General features: G+C 48.8%; 1 protein-coding gene across 1 annotated transcript in view; it reads left to right on the forward strand.

Annotated features, from left to right (window-relative positions):
• The first annotated feature begins 5,815 nt into the window (after positions 1-5,815).
• STON2 (stonin 2) overlaps positions 5,816-13,598 on the forward strand; it is a 186,302-nt gene continuing 178,519 nt past the window's right edge. Inside the window, exon 1 of the mRNA XM_055132764.1 lies at positions 5,816-5,973. The gene's annotated coding sequence lies outside the window, so the exon portion shown is untranslated. The remainder of the gene's footprint in view (positions 5,974-13,598) is intronic.

Below are 13,598 nucleotides of genomic sequence, written 5' to 3' on the forward strand. Positions count from 1 at the left end.
TTCTTGACACTTCTTCCTCTCCGCCTTGCCATTGCCAGCTCTCTGGAATGGCTGCATTGCCTCCAGTCCTTCCTTTTCCCAGAAGCATATATAATGCTTGGCCCGTACATACTTTTGGAATAGGAACGACTTGCCGCCTGAACAGAGTGAAACTCTACGATAGGATGTAGGTTCATTCAGAGTTCATGGAAGGGAGAGGGTGAGTGCGGTGAGATCTTACGGAAAGATTCTTGCTGGATGCAGGGTTGAGCTGGTTGGTGGACATAAAGCTCTAAAGGGCCACCCCCGTGCCCTCTTTCATTATTCCTACTGGCCAGTTAAGATGGCTCTAGTTGGGTGGTAGTAGAGTAGGTAGGGTGCTTTCCTTGCATGGGACAGCCCTGGATCCAATCCCTGGCACCACATGTGGTCCCCCAACTAGTGCCAGGAGTGATCCCTGAGTGTAGAGTAAGAAGTTAGCCCTGAGCATCACTTACTAAAAAGTTAGTAAGAAGTGAACCCTGAGTAAGGGTGCGTGTTGTTCTGGGGGTGGGGGGAGGGGCGGGGTTCACTAGCTGTGATCTGTGGCTTCCCTTGGTCTATTTGGGACCTATCACTATCCCCCAGCTGGCTAATGAAGGACAAACAAAAGAATGGGGGCCACAGGCTGGTAATCAGTAGCCATTTACTCAAGTCTCACAGCGTTAGTTATAGAGAAATCATGAAGGGTTGTCTTCCTGTGTCTACATGAAAAGGACATTGCTCTAAAACAAACCATGCAAAGGACATAAAGGAAAGAGAAAAGCAATATTTCACTTACACATACAAAATCCAGAGCCCTCAGAAGATTTGACTTTCAGATTACAGGGTTGGATTTGGGAATAAATAGGATTAATAGATAAAGAAAGAAGAGCACAAAGGAGAGGTTTAAAATAAACACAGAGACGGGGGATGGGGCTGGAGTGATAGCACAGCGGGTAGGGCATTTGCCTTGCATGCAGCCTACCCGGGTTCGATTCCCAGCATCCCATATGGTCCCCCAAGCAACGCCAGGAGTAATTCCTGAGTGCATGAACCAGGAGTAACCTGTGCACCACTGGGTGTGACCCAAAAAGAAAAGAAAATTAAAAAAAAAAATAAACACAGAGGACTGGGAGTGCCCTGATGGAATTGGATGTGCCTCGGGAGCACTGTGGTGGGTGTAACTTAATAAACCTAAGCTCCCTGCAGGCGGAGATAGGATAAACCAATGTTATTTGTTAAAATACTTAGAACTGTAATGTGGCTGGTGTGGACCAAAAATACAAACTAAAAAAGGTGGCTCTGAACCCACTGGTTTCTCACCCGTTTTCTGACTATGGCCATTTTCTGACCTTGTTTTCCTCTGTGAGGTCCTGCCCTACAGGTTGGTCCTTTATTCTTATGCCATGATTCATGTTTATGTGATCAGCTTTCACCCAGGGGCTCACAGAAAGCCATATGGCTCCCAGTTGAAAAAAGTTGCTCTAAACCAGGAAAAGCAGAAAAGTTACTCCACCAGTATAGAACAGCCCTAGCCTCGTGTTGCTGTTTCGATTTAATATCATTTAAAATTCAGTTCTTCAGATGCACTATCCACATTTCTCTTTTTATTCGTGTTTTGGTTTTTTGACTCATACCTGGTGATGCTCAGGGGTTGCTCTTGGCTCTGCACTTAAGAATTACTCCTGGCAGTGCTCAGGAGACCCTATGGGATGCTGGGGATCAAACCTGGGTCAGACATGTGCAGGGCCACTGCCCTACTCACTGTACTATCGCTCCAGTCCTGCAACTTGCACATTTCAAGTGTCCCAACAGCCACATGAGCTTACTGGATTCCATGTGACCACATGATCTTAATGGCATCCAAGTAATCATATGATCCTACCGGTGTCCAGGTGACCACATGACCCTACTGGCTTCCATATTGAAGAGTTTAGATAAGGAACATTTTCATCATCATAGAATGTTCAACGGGAAAATTCAGACCTACGGGGCAAGTCATCTCTTGGGGTGTCAGAGGCAGGAGCACAGTGAAGAGATAAGTCAACCTCTAATGGTTTTTCATAGACTTTTTCTGCTTTTCTACACTCTCACAGTTTTAGCTTCTCACTCCAAGTTTTAACTAACATTTCCTTTAGTTTCTACACTCTCAGAACACAATCTCATGGATTTTCTTACACTTAAATTGTGTGACCATGACCAGTAATCTAATTACCATCACTCCAAAAAAGAAATCTCATATCCCATAAGCATAAGCAGTAGTGACTCCGCTTCTTTTCTCTCCCTCCTGACAATTGCTACTCTGGTATTTGCCTGTGTAGATTTGCGTATTTTGAACATTTCTTCTAAGAAGGATCCTACAGTATTTGACCTTGTGTTTGGCTTCTTTCACTTATCATGTTGACAAAGTGCATCGGCTTTGTAGCATACATCCCATCCCTTTTCTGTCTGAAAGGAATCCACTTTGATTAAGCATTATCAATTGATGGATGTGATGGAGATTTGCACTGCTTGCACTTTTCAGTTGTTACAAATATACTGCTGTAATCATTTGCATACTGTGGTTTGTGTGGGCATTTCCCTCCATTCTCTTGAAATTTCATACCCAGGAGTAGAAATACTGGGACATATGGGTACTATAGTTTACTCCTTAGGGGCCTATGAAACTGTTTTCTAAATAAATCAGCCACACAATTGACTCTTTTTTTTTCTTCTTTGGGTCACACCCGGCAATGCACAGAGGTTACTCCTGGCTCTGCACTCAGGAATCACCCCTGGCGGTGCTCAGGAGACCATATGGGATGCTGGGAATCGAACCCGGGTCGGCAGCGTGCAAGGCAAACGCCCTACTCGCTGTGCTATTGCTCCAGCCCCACCATTGACTCTTGTGTATGTGTAAGAAAGAGTTAATTCTTCTGTTCACCTGGTAGTCCTGCCATACAGAAACCACTTATTTAGGTAGTTTGACAGAAGGTGGCTTTGACTTCATGAGATGTTCAACCAGCCTGCAAATGGAGGGTGCCCATTGACTATGCTGGGGTGACGGGTGGGGTGGCATCAGTCTCCTAAATGCCATTCTCTTAGCTTGTCAGGAATGTTATTAGTTCCTATTTGCTGAGCAGCTACTATGTTCCACATACTATGCTAAGTTGAATGATCCTGTGAAGCAGTCACTAGAGTTATTGTTTAGGGCTATAATGAGGACATAGCACTGTTGCTTAGCTTTGCCCTGGAGAGCTAGTGAAGGTCTCAGGGTGAAAGGAATATTCTAGTTTTTATTTTTCTCTGGGGTGGGGAAGGGACTATACCTGGCTGTGCTCAGGGTTTACTCCTGATCTGTGCACTCAGAGATCTTTCCTCGTGGGGCTTGGGGGACCATTTGGGGATCAAACCCGGGTCTGCCACATGCAAAGCAAGTGCCCTGCTCACCGTACAATCTCTGCAGCCCCCATGTAATTGAGTCTTATTACCAAATACAATGTCGGAGGCAGAACTAAGCAAAACCTGTTGTTAGATGAGATGGGGGCAGGGAAGAGCGAGTCACATAAACAAGTCCTGCCCACAGAAAATTCCAGAGTGGATATGGTGAAATGCAAATTCTTCTTTCACTGCTCATTCTTCCAGAGAACCGAATTTAGTATGCTGTGGCCAGGACTGATCAAGTTAAAAAATCCTCTGGGGTCGACCCAGTCTTGTGGTTAAAACGGCCTTTGTTCTTTGGAGTCATCATGTGAACAATCCAGATGAAACATCTGCTTCGGGAAGAGTCAATTGTGAAAGTGGGCAGCTGGCATGTTGGACTGATGCATGTGCTTCTGCAGTATGGAAGGAACTTGGTGAAAGACAAATTAAATATAGTGCAATTGAACAAGTTTCCTATTGCTAGAATTTAAGTTTGTACTGGTTTTCCATTCCAAACAATGCAAAGAATGTTCCACTTTACCCACTGAACAGTATCTTTACTTGCCGGGTGTTCACATATTCAAGAGATAGTCTCCAGATATTTTCTGATGTATTATTTTGGTTTGGTTTGGTTTTGGTTTGAGGACCACAACTGCCAAGGCCCAGGGGTTAGTCCTGGCTCTGTACTTGGTAATCACTCCTGGAGAGCTTAGGAACCATATGAGATGCCGGGCTTGAAGCTGAATTGGCGGCATGCAAGGCAAGTGCCCTACCCACTATACTATCTCTCAGTCCCCCTAAAGTGTTTGTTTTTTTTTTAAAAAATCAAGGCACAATGGTTTATAAATTTGTTCATACTAAAATTTTGGGCATACAATGTTCCAACATTAATCTCGCCATCAATGTCAAGTTCCCTTTACCAGTTTTCCTGGGTACCCTCCAATCTCCCAACCAACCCATCTTCTTATTATAAAGTGAATAGACTATCCACTTGTATAAACCAAGGAGAAATGAGCTAGTTTCTTCCTAAGGTCTTAAGTTCCTCAAACTTAAGTGATAAGTTCCCTCTGGTGTAAAAGTCACAGCTGTTTTGTATGAGTTGAGCTGGATTTCACTCCAGTTTCACCTCTCTGCCAAGTCATATTTCCCACACAGGCCAAGGAAGGAGAAATACCTGTAGGAAAAAAGCAATATATTTGATTCCCAGATATCAGTGCAATCAAAGGGCCCCCCCCACATGCTAAATTGTGCTATTTATTTCTGCTCAACTGTCTATCTGGTTGCCCAGAGACGATGCTGTTGCGATTGGCAGAATAAAGTTCTGGTGGCACCTTGACTCACAGTGTCTTGTTTTCATTCTTTAGAAAGATACCACGCAGGTGGGAGCAAAGGTTGGCAGGGGAAAGGATTTCGGGGGAGAGAAAAAAAACGGAAGATGGGAATGTACAGAATTCCCAACACTCCCCCTCCGGCGGCGGGAAGGGGCTGCTGTCTCCCAGATGAAGATGCCTCCAACCTGAAAAGGGATGACATGTCTGCGCCTTTCACAGACGTATTAACATCCGCATGACAGCTATTTCCAGAATCCCTGTACGAAAGGACTTGCAAACGCAGCTAGCAAGGAAAACGGAAACATGCGAGTTATGATCGTTAATTATTCTTTAGCCGCCCGCGTTAGATCGCTATTACGACCCCTCTTGAGCCTGCTCCACTGCTGCTGCTATGAACTACCGCTATGATTACTACGCCTGCTCCTCTCCCGAGCCGGGTGTTCCATCCAAACAAGCAAAGACCTCAGCGTCTTTCTCGTTTCTGAGCAATTCCAGATTGGGACCTCGGGAGCCGTCTGGAGTCCCAGTGGGTCTACAATTCGCCCCTCTAGGAGCACAATTCAAAGTGCGTCCACAAACGATTCGCTGGCCCCTAGTTACACGCCACGGCCTCTATTCAACACAACGTGCCCTTTCTACAACAAAACGCATCCGAGTGAAGGCGAAGCTGTAAACCCCCACGCTCCAGAGAGCCCAGAAGCAATTATTCCCAGCGTCCCGCGAGTGTCCCGGTGAGACAGACTCCGGGGGATTCCCCCGTCCCCGCCGTCTCCTGGCCACTCGATGCGACACTTTCCGCACCGAGTGGGGTGCCGGGGGATGGGTGTGTGTGTGTGTACGCGCGCGCGTGTGTGTGTGTGTGCGTGTGTGAGAGAGTGTGTGTGTGTGTATGTGTGCAGGATCCCGTGTCAGCGCCTGGATCAGGGTCCCGGGGTGCAGCGCCGAGGCCGAGCGGCGGCGCCAGGGGCGTGGGGAGCAGGTCCCGGCGGCGCCCGGCCCGGGCCCCGCCGTCCAATCAGAGCGCGGCTCGGGCGCGCGCCGCGGCCAATCAGGAGCGGCGGGAGCGGCGGCCGGAGCCGGCGGGCGCAGCGCGAGCCCCGAGTCTGGAGCCGGCGGCGGCCCGGGGGCGAGCGCGGGGCGAGCGGCGCGGCGCGGCGGGGAGCCCCGGAGCCTGCGGAGCCGTTTCGAGCGCGGCGAGCGGACGCCGACCCTCGGAGGGCCCGCGCGGGCGGCCACGCAGGTACCCGCGCCCACGCCCCCCCCTACACTCCCCCATCCCCAGCGGCGGGGCTTTGCAGGTGGAGCGGGGAGAGGGGCGGCGGGGCGGGAGTGGAGTGGGGGGGGGGGGGGCGGCGGGACGCCGCCAGGTCCTAGCGCCGCGGGGCTGCCCTGCGTCCTTCCAGCCCCCCTGCTCCCTCCTTGGGCGCCCGGACTCTGCGGGGGGACATGGGTGCCGGGCTGAGGGGCGTCCTCGCCACCCGACTCCGCACTCACGCAGACGCTGTTTGCTGGGGAGTGTCCGCCCCGGGCTTTGCTTTCCCGGGACGTCTGCCTTGCCCCCCCCCCCCTTTCTGAGTGTGCAAGCGACAACAAGTGTCCCCCCCACTCCCCCTCCCTACTCCGGGGACGGTGCCTTTCTCCTCCCTCGGCTGAAATCCCGGGCCGGGCGATCCGCCCCACCTTTGGGGTGTCGGGAGGCAGGACCCCAGTCTGGCCTCTCAGGCGCGCTGCCCGCTGGACAGCGCCCAGCGGCGCCTTGGACCCGGCGGCGGCCTGGGCTTTTGGATGGAGTTTTACCTCCTGGCGTTGCCAAGCAATCTGCAGGACACCCGCGGCTCCTGGAGGATGGAAGAGTGTGAGTGTGTGTGTGAGTGTGTGTGTGTGTGTCTCTGTGTGTGTGTGTGTGTGTGTGTGTGTGTGTGTGTGTAGTCGGTCTCTGCTGCACGGAGCTACCTGTGGGCTGGGAGTGAATCATTAACTGGGATCCTGTGATCTTAGGCAACTGCTGGCCCCAGCCAGTTTCCCCACCTCCCCCCTACCCCCCTTCTATCTCCCAGGCAGGTCCTTCTTGCTCCTCGCACCACCTCGCTCTCCTGAGTCTGGGAAGTGGTGAACATGATCGCACCCACCTGATAGTATTGCTAGGAGGATTAAATGAGTCAAATGCCTGGGAAGCACCAAGTACAGCCCCAAGTACCCTATAAATGCTGGCTCGTCCTGTTTCTTCTACCGAGTGGATGGGGCTTTATTTTAAAAGAGTAAATCGGACGTGTCCAAACTAGCCCAGCCACCACTTGGAGCGGGAACTGTTTTCTACCATTGAAAGGGGGGGTGGGGGGAAGATGCTGTTATTAATGTGACTGATGGTATCTTAAAAGGAAATAGATCCTTTGAGGGGTAAAAACAAACTGTATTGGAATGGTGGAAAAAAGGATGGATTCTGCCTAGGAAATGAGAAAACCTTTGTGACCAGAGAGAAAACTGATATGGATATTGTGTGAAAATGGCACTTTGATGCATGCTTGTCTTTCATTACTGTGGCTAATTTTGGAGAAGTTTCTTGTGTTTTCTTGTTCATCTAGTGAGAGAAACACGGGGTGGGGGGAGAGAGAGAGAGAGAAAGAGAGAGGAAGAGAGAGAGAGAGAGAGAGAGAGAGAGAGAGAGAGAGAGAAGCCACTCCTCCAATAATTTGTCTGGGCTCCTACAGTCCTAATCTCCCATCTAACCTGGATGGTCTGGTTCAGTTCTTTGTTACTGTGCCACTTTCCTTTTTTTGTTTAATCTGAGGAGCTATGCAAACATTTGATATCATTCATTTTCATTTTTAACACTTAAAATAATCACCATGCAGCGCACGTGCTTGGAGTACTGTCCCACACTGTTACTTGTGCCCTACCCTCGATAAGTCCAAAAGGATCTTCCCAAAGGGTCCTGAGGGCACTTGTCAAGTGAGTGTTGGCTTGCCCCATCCCCACAGTTGGACCTAGGCGCAGACAACACGCCTCAGTCCTCTAGGACTCCCAGAGCAGCTGCCGGTAGCCCTAGAATACTTAGGACCACTTAGAGAAAGGGATTATCTTCAGGGAGGCGAGAAGCCCACTTCTAGATGCAGATCTTTCAAGCCTCAGATTAACTTGATGGCACTTTCCCTTCCTGATAAGGAGCCCCTGAGAGTGGGTGGATTGGAGAGGAAGCCTGGCGGTGGGGGGAGAGAGAAGTGCCGGGGAGGGGGAGGTAGGAAGGGGGGAGAGTGGAGGGGAAGAGAGAAGGCAGAATTCTGAGCCAGAGTCTCACCTGCTGGGATCTCAGTCCTCGGTGACTGATGGCTGGGAAATTTGGACAAGTCACTTCATTTTACTGTAACAAAGTCACGTCAATCTGTAAAAAAGGTGCCTGACTTTTATTTAAGAGGATGAGGCTAATGAATGGACACTCCCCCCGCACCCACCCACCCACCCACACACACACACTGTTTCAGGGAGCATAATTACTGTCAGTAGCCTTGAGAGGTGCTCCAAAAGGTAGGTGATTGGCTATGCCCGAGGGGAAATAATCCTGATTGCGGGATTGATCCTTGATCTGGGTTAGAATGGTGGGTCAGCCACTGGCATAGATGGCTGAGGTGGGATTGGAAGGAAAGAGAGCACAGAGAGTAGAAGCATCTCCAGTCAGAGGATACAGGAGATCAAGAGTGCTGTAATCATAGGGCCAGAGCAATAATACAGCTGGTAAAGATCATACAGATTGGATCCCCACCATCCCATAGGATTCCTCGAACTCTCCAAGAGTGAACCTTGATTGAAGAGCCAGGAGTAATCCCTGAGCACCACCAGGAGTGGCTGTCCCTCCAAAACTGTCCCTCTGAAATGTGGGGGACTTTCGAGATAGTCCCATGAATAGGGCACTTGCCTTGCACACAGCTGACCCAGGTTCAATCCCCAGCACCCTTACGGTCCCCCAAGCAGACCTACTGATGCCTGAGTGCAGAGGCAGGAGTAAGCCCTGAGCACCACCAGGTGTGACCCCAATAACCCCCAACCCCCGAAAAGAAAAGAAAAAAGCTGTAATCATTCAGATTAAATCATAGCCCCCCGTGGCTCACCGCCCCTGAATATTAGTTTTCACGGATGTGGTCATGTTCATTGTAAGTCATCTTTGATTCTCTTCATCTGTCTTCCGTCCTGGGACCTGCTGAGGCTTGAGAAACAGCCTCTTCCTGGGACAATCCTGATCTCATTTATGGGGAAGAGACATGACAGAACAAAGCAATGGGGATTGGCATTCCTTACAAATAGGAGTCTTTCCTCCACTCTCGTGCTGTCAGCTGTAAATCACATGGCCAAACCTGACATCACTGCTGTTGGGGGGAAATAGAAGCCTCCCCCAGACAGGGAGGTGTAATCAGATAGGAAGGAAAATGCAGACAGAAATATATCCATGGAGATGACCCAGAGGCAAACGATAAAGATTTTGGGTCGTGTATCCTGTGTTTGAGAAGTTATCCTTTATGCTAAGGGCAGGGAGTTGCATGGAAGGACTTTAAGCTGGATTTGACATGGCATGAATCTTTGGTGGCACTGGGGGGGGGGGGAAGACTAGAGCAGATGACACTGAAGGTAAGAGGATGAGACCAGAACCCTCTAGCCACCACCCCCTCCCCCGCCTTAACACACGAGGAAAACCTTCTATCTCCGAGCCATTAAGCAAGTTCCTAGCCCATCTTTCAATACTTATTATAGAGTTCTTGACATATGCTAGCTGATTTAGGATTTTGCAGCTTTTCAATCATGCCAAAGCCATATACTTTTAGTACAAACTCTTTTGTATTTTGAATTTTGATCTAAAATTTGAATTTAGGTGCAGTTTTTTTTTTTTTGGCTTTTGGGTCACACCCAAAAAGGGGTTACTCCTGGCTTTGCACTCAGGAATTAGTCCTGGCAGGTCTCAGGGGACCCTATGGGATGCTGGGAATCAAACCCGGGTCGGCCGTGTGCAAGGCAAGCGCCCTGCCCCAGCCCTGTCTATCACCCTACCCTATCACTCCAGACCTTTAGGTGCACTTCTGTGTATGATAGTTTCAAATCTTCGTGGGTTTATCTGGATATAACCTCATTGTAAAGAAGAGTGGTCTGTACGTGACTTGAGATCCATTACTAGTAAATGATTCATTTAGCTGTAGTGGCTTGTCTTATGTGTAAGCCTTTTCTTCTCCTAAGACACACATAGTCATCTTAAAGTCATTATTTCATACTGTCACCTAAAGCAGCGAACTTCAAACTTTAGACTGTTTCAGAAGTGCCTGGGGGACTTGAGAAAATCCAGATTTCTGGTTTTGTTTTGTTTTGTTTTTTTCCCTTCTGTCATGCGCTCTTCTTAAGGGGGACCGGCCTGATGATCAGCATTTCTGAAAAATGCTCAAGTGGTGAAGATGCTGTGGGTTTAAAAACATACTTCAGGGCTGGAGCGATAGCACAGTGGGTAGGGCGTTTGCCTTGCACGCAGCCAACCCGGGTTCGATTTCCAGCATCCTGTATGAGCACCACCAGGAGTAATTCCTGAGTGCTGGGTGTGACCCAAAAAGTGAAAAACAAAAAACAAAAAACAAAACCACACTTCAGAAACCTCTTCAAAATTAAGTCATGGTTAGGAAAAGACTTGAATTAGAAAGCCCCCCTGCCCCCCGGAAGAAGGAAGATATTTGGAAGGTTCTAGAATTCTCCATGTGGCAGATTGGCTACAGGCTGACTCTGGCCTTAAGCAGTGGGGCGTGTAGGAGGAACTGTCTAGGTTTCTATTAAATTGCACATTCAGTTCTCCAAGTGAGGAAATGAGGAAAAGCTGTGAACCAGAGAGTGAAGTATACAAGTGCCTCATCATCCTCTGCCTCTCCCCCTGCCCCAGCCCTCCGTCCTGTCACTGAGCACACACCCTCTTGTCTAACTCCAGCCCTCTTCATTCAAGCCTGCTGATGTGTTCCAGTCCTGATCCATCATATGTCCGGTCCTCCAGCTTTTAATTTCTTCTGGAGCTGGACTTGCCCACTGCGGGGGCACTTGGCTGAGTACGAATACAGCCAGAACAAGAAATTTCTCACTTGACTTGAGGTCACCTTCATGAATAAACATCTGGTGTACCACGTGATCATGCAAATCCTGTAACACTCCCCCAAGATGAATATCCCCCTGAGAATCCAAGATCATCCAAGGTTTGGTTTAGCCTAATGGGTGGGACATTTGGCGGTGATTCATTTAACTGTGATTCACCCCTCCTTGTAATGAGCAGCCAATCCAAGAATGGACGTTTAGGAGAAACTATGTTGGCCTGTACAATGTGACACAAGGAATAAAACACAGTGAGGGGTTGTTTTCTTTTAACTATGTATTTTTTTCAATCCTGAATACGGCAAATGTTCTACAAGGGTCCAGATGGTGTTAAGTTTGCCCAACAGACACCATGGGGATGATTGCAGCATTCTGAGTGCTGGCTGTCAGTTTATAATATTTACTTCATGATGGGATGTGTGTAAAGCAGTCTAGAAAGTTGCATATAGACTGCGCTAGGAAGTCTACACATATTAAGCACATAAAATAGGAAGTGTCTCATGGGCCCAAGCTGTAAAGTAGATTGAAATTTGAAAAGACTCTTTTTTTTCCCAACTGAGATTTGATAGACCAATGATGCCTTAAAGGTAGACTTTAAAGGTGAAACAGGAGAATGACCAAGGATTTTCCAGACTGCCAAAGGTGGATGAGGAAAGCTTGGAACCAAAACCTCTGTTTGGAAGTCTAGGGCCACCTTTCCAGGTGATTTTGGAATGCCCTAATGGTGAGACAGGAGAGTCACCAAGGGTCTTCTCTACTCCCAGAGGTGGATCAGAAAACTTGGAACCATTACTTATGCGTAGAAGTCTAGGACCACTTTTCCAGGGGATTTTAGAAAGCTGACTATCCTGTTTGATCTTGCAGGCTTAGCTTTAGGGCTGCTATCTGAGACACTTAACTATCTCAGTAATTAGACCCGAGAAAAATGTTCTGAATTTCAAAAGATTCAGCAAACGAAATGCCAGCCATGTGATTTTCAGAGAGTGCAGGGACACGGAAACGAATTCCAGATATTAAATATGTTGAACATGGGGAAGCTGGAATAAGGCACTTGCTTTGCATGTGGCCAGGCTGGTTTTGATCCCTCGCACCCCATATTGTCCCCTGAGCTCACCAGGAGTGATCCCTAAGTGCAGAGCCAGGAGTAAGCCCTGAGCACAGCTGGATGTGCCTCCTGCCCCCGCTCCCCTGGCCAGAAGTGTTGAACTTGAGGCTAGAGAAGTAGGACAGAGCGTTTGGTGCTCGCCTTGCATGCCATTGACCTGGGATTGATCCCCAGCACCGTGGTCTTTGAACCCTGACAGGAGTGAGCCCTGAGCACAGCTGAGTGTGGCCCACCCAGTAGAGCTTTGAATGTATTCATTGGAATGTGTTTCTAGGCACTGAAGAGATAGTACGACAGATAGTGCACTTGCCCTGTGTGTGGGCAACCTAGGTTCAATCCCTAGCACCCTACATGGTCCCTAAAATCCCTCCAGGAATGATCCCTGAGCATAGAGCCGGGAGGAAGCCCTAGAGCACTGCCTGTGTGGTCCCCCTAAAACAAACAAAAACTAAATTGGTGTTTCTTGAGCCAGTAGGGTAACATTTATCTAGCTAGTTGATACCCTAAAATATATATGTATCAAATCACTAGGTAGATAGTATACTTTCTATACTTATACGTTTAAACATGCTATGGGTATATATCACATATTCTTGCACTTTTAGCAGTTTAAGAAGGCAGGCTTGCTAGGTACTCTGTTGAGCTTGCTCCAGTTGGAGCGATAGCACAGCCTGTAGGGCATTTGCCTTGCACACGGCCGACCTGGGTTTGGTTCCTGCCTCCCTCTGGGAGAGCCCGGCAAGCTACCGAGAGTATACCATACATAAGTACTTAATTTCTGCGGGCTGGAGCAATAGCACAGCGGGTAGGGTGTTTGCCTTGCAGGCACCCGACCTGGGTTTGATTCCCAGCATCCCATATGGTCCCCTGAGCACTGCCAGGAGTGATTCCTGAGTGCAGAGCCAGGAGTAACCCCTGTGCATGGATGGCTGGGTGTGACCCAAAAAGCAAAAAAAAAAAAAAAAAAAAAAAAAAAAAGGCAGGCTTCTAGTATTGTTGCAGTCTTTCTAAAATATGGTCTCAATTCTGTTGTTAGTAGAAGGGTAGAATTGAGAATTCCAAGTCGCTTTCCTCCTTTTGTTCATTGTCTACACTCTTTGCCCCCAGCCAGCTTGCCCCTTGTTGGACTTGTCACCTGAAATGTCTTCACCGACAGGCAGGAATGGGTCCGTTTTTCTTAGTGGTGTTTAGTGACTGTGAGGACTGTGAAGTTCTTTGCAGATTTCTAACATCTCTTTTTGTTCTGTTCTTTTTTTTTTCTTTTTATTTCATGTTTGAGTTTCAGTCTTACAATGATCGAACACCCATCCCTCCACCAGTGCACATTCTCCACCACCAATGTCCCCAGCATACCCCCCTCCCCCAACCCTCTCCCTGCCTCTGTGGCAAAATCCTCGGTAAATGGACCCAGGTGAGATGTGAGTGGGCGGCCAGCACAGACGTGTTCCACGCGTGTGACTAGACTTCTGGGTCTGCACTGGAGGCTCAAGCAGGAGGGGGGAAAGAAAACTGGAGTGTGCCCACTGCTTAAAAATCACCCCTCAGTGGCTGCCCGCTGACCACTGAATCGGAATCTCCTTACCTCCTGCCAGGTGAAGCCGCCTGATGATTCACGAGCAGATGAGTTACCCGGGACGCTCGCTTGACCTTAGCGCGCC

Source organism: Sorex araneus, chromosome 3, assembly GCF_027595985.1.
Source record: "Sorex araneus isolate mSorAra2 chromosome 3, mSorAra2.pri, whole genome shotgun sequence".
NCBI classification, from domain to species: domain Eukaryota; kingdom Metazoa; phylum Chordata; class Mammalia; order Eulipotyphla; family Soricidae; genus Sorex; species Sorex araneus.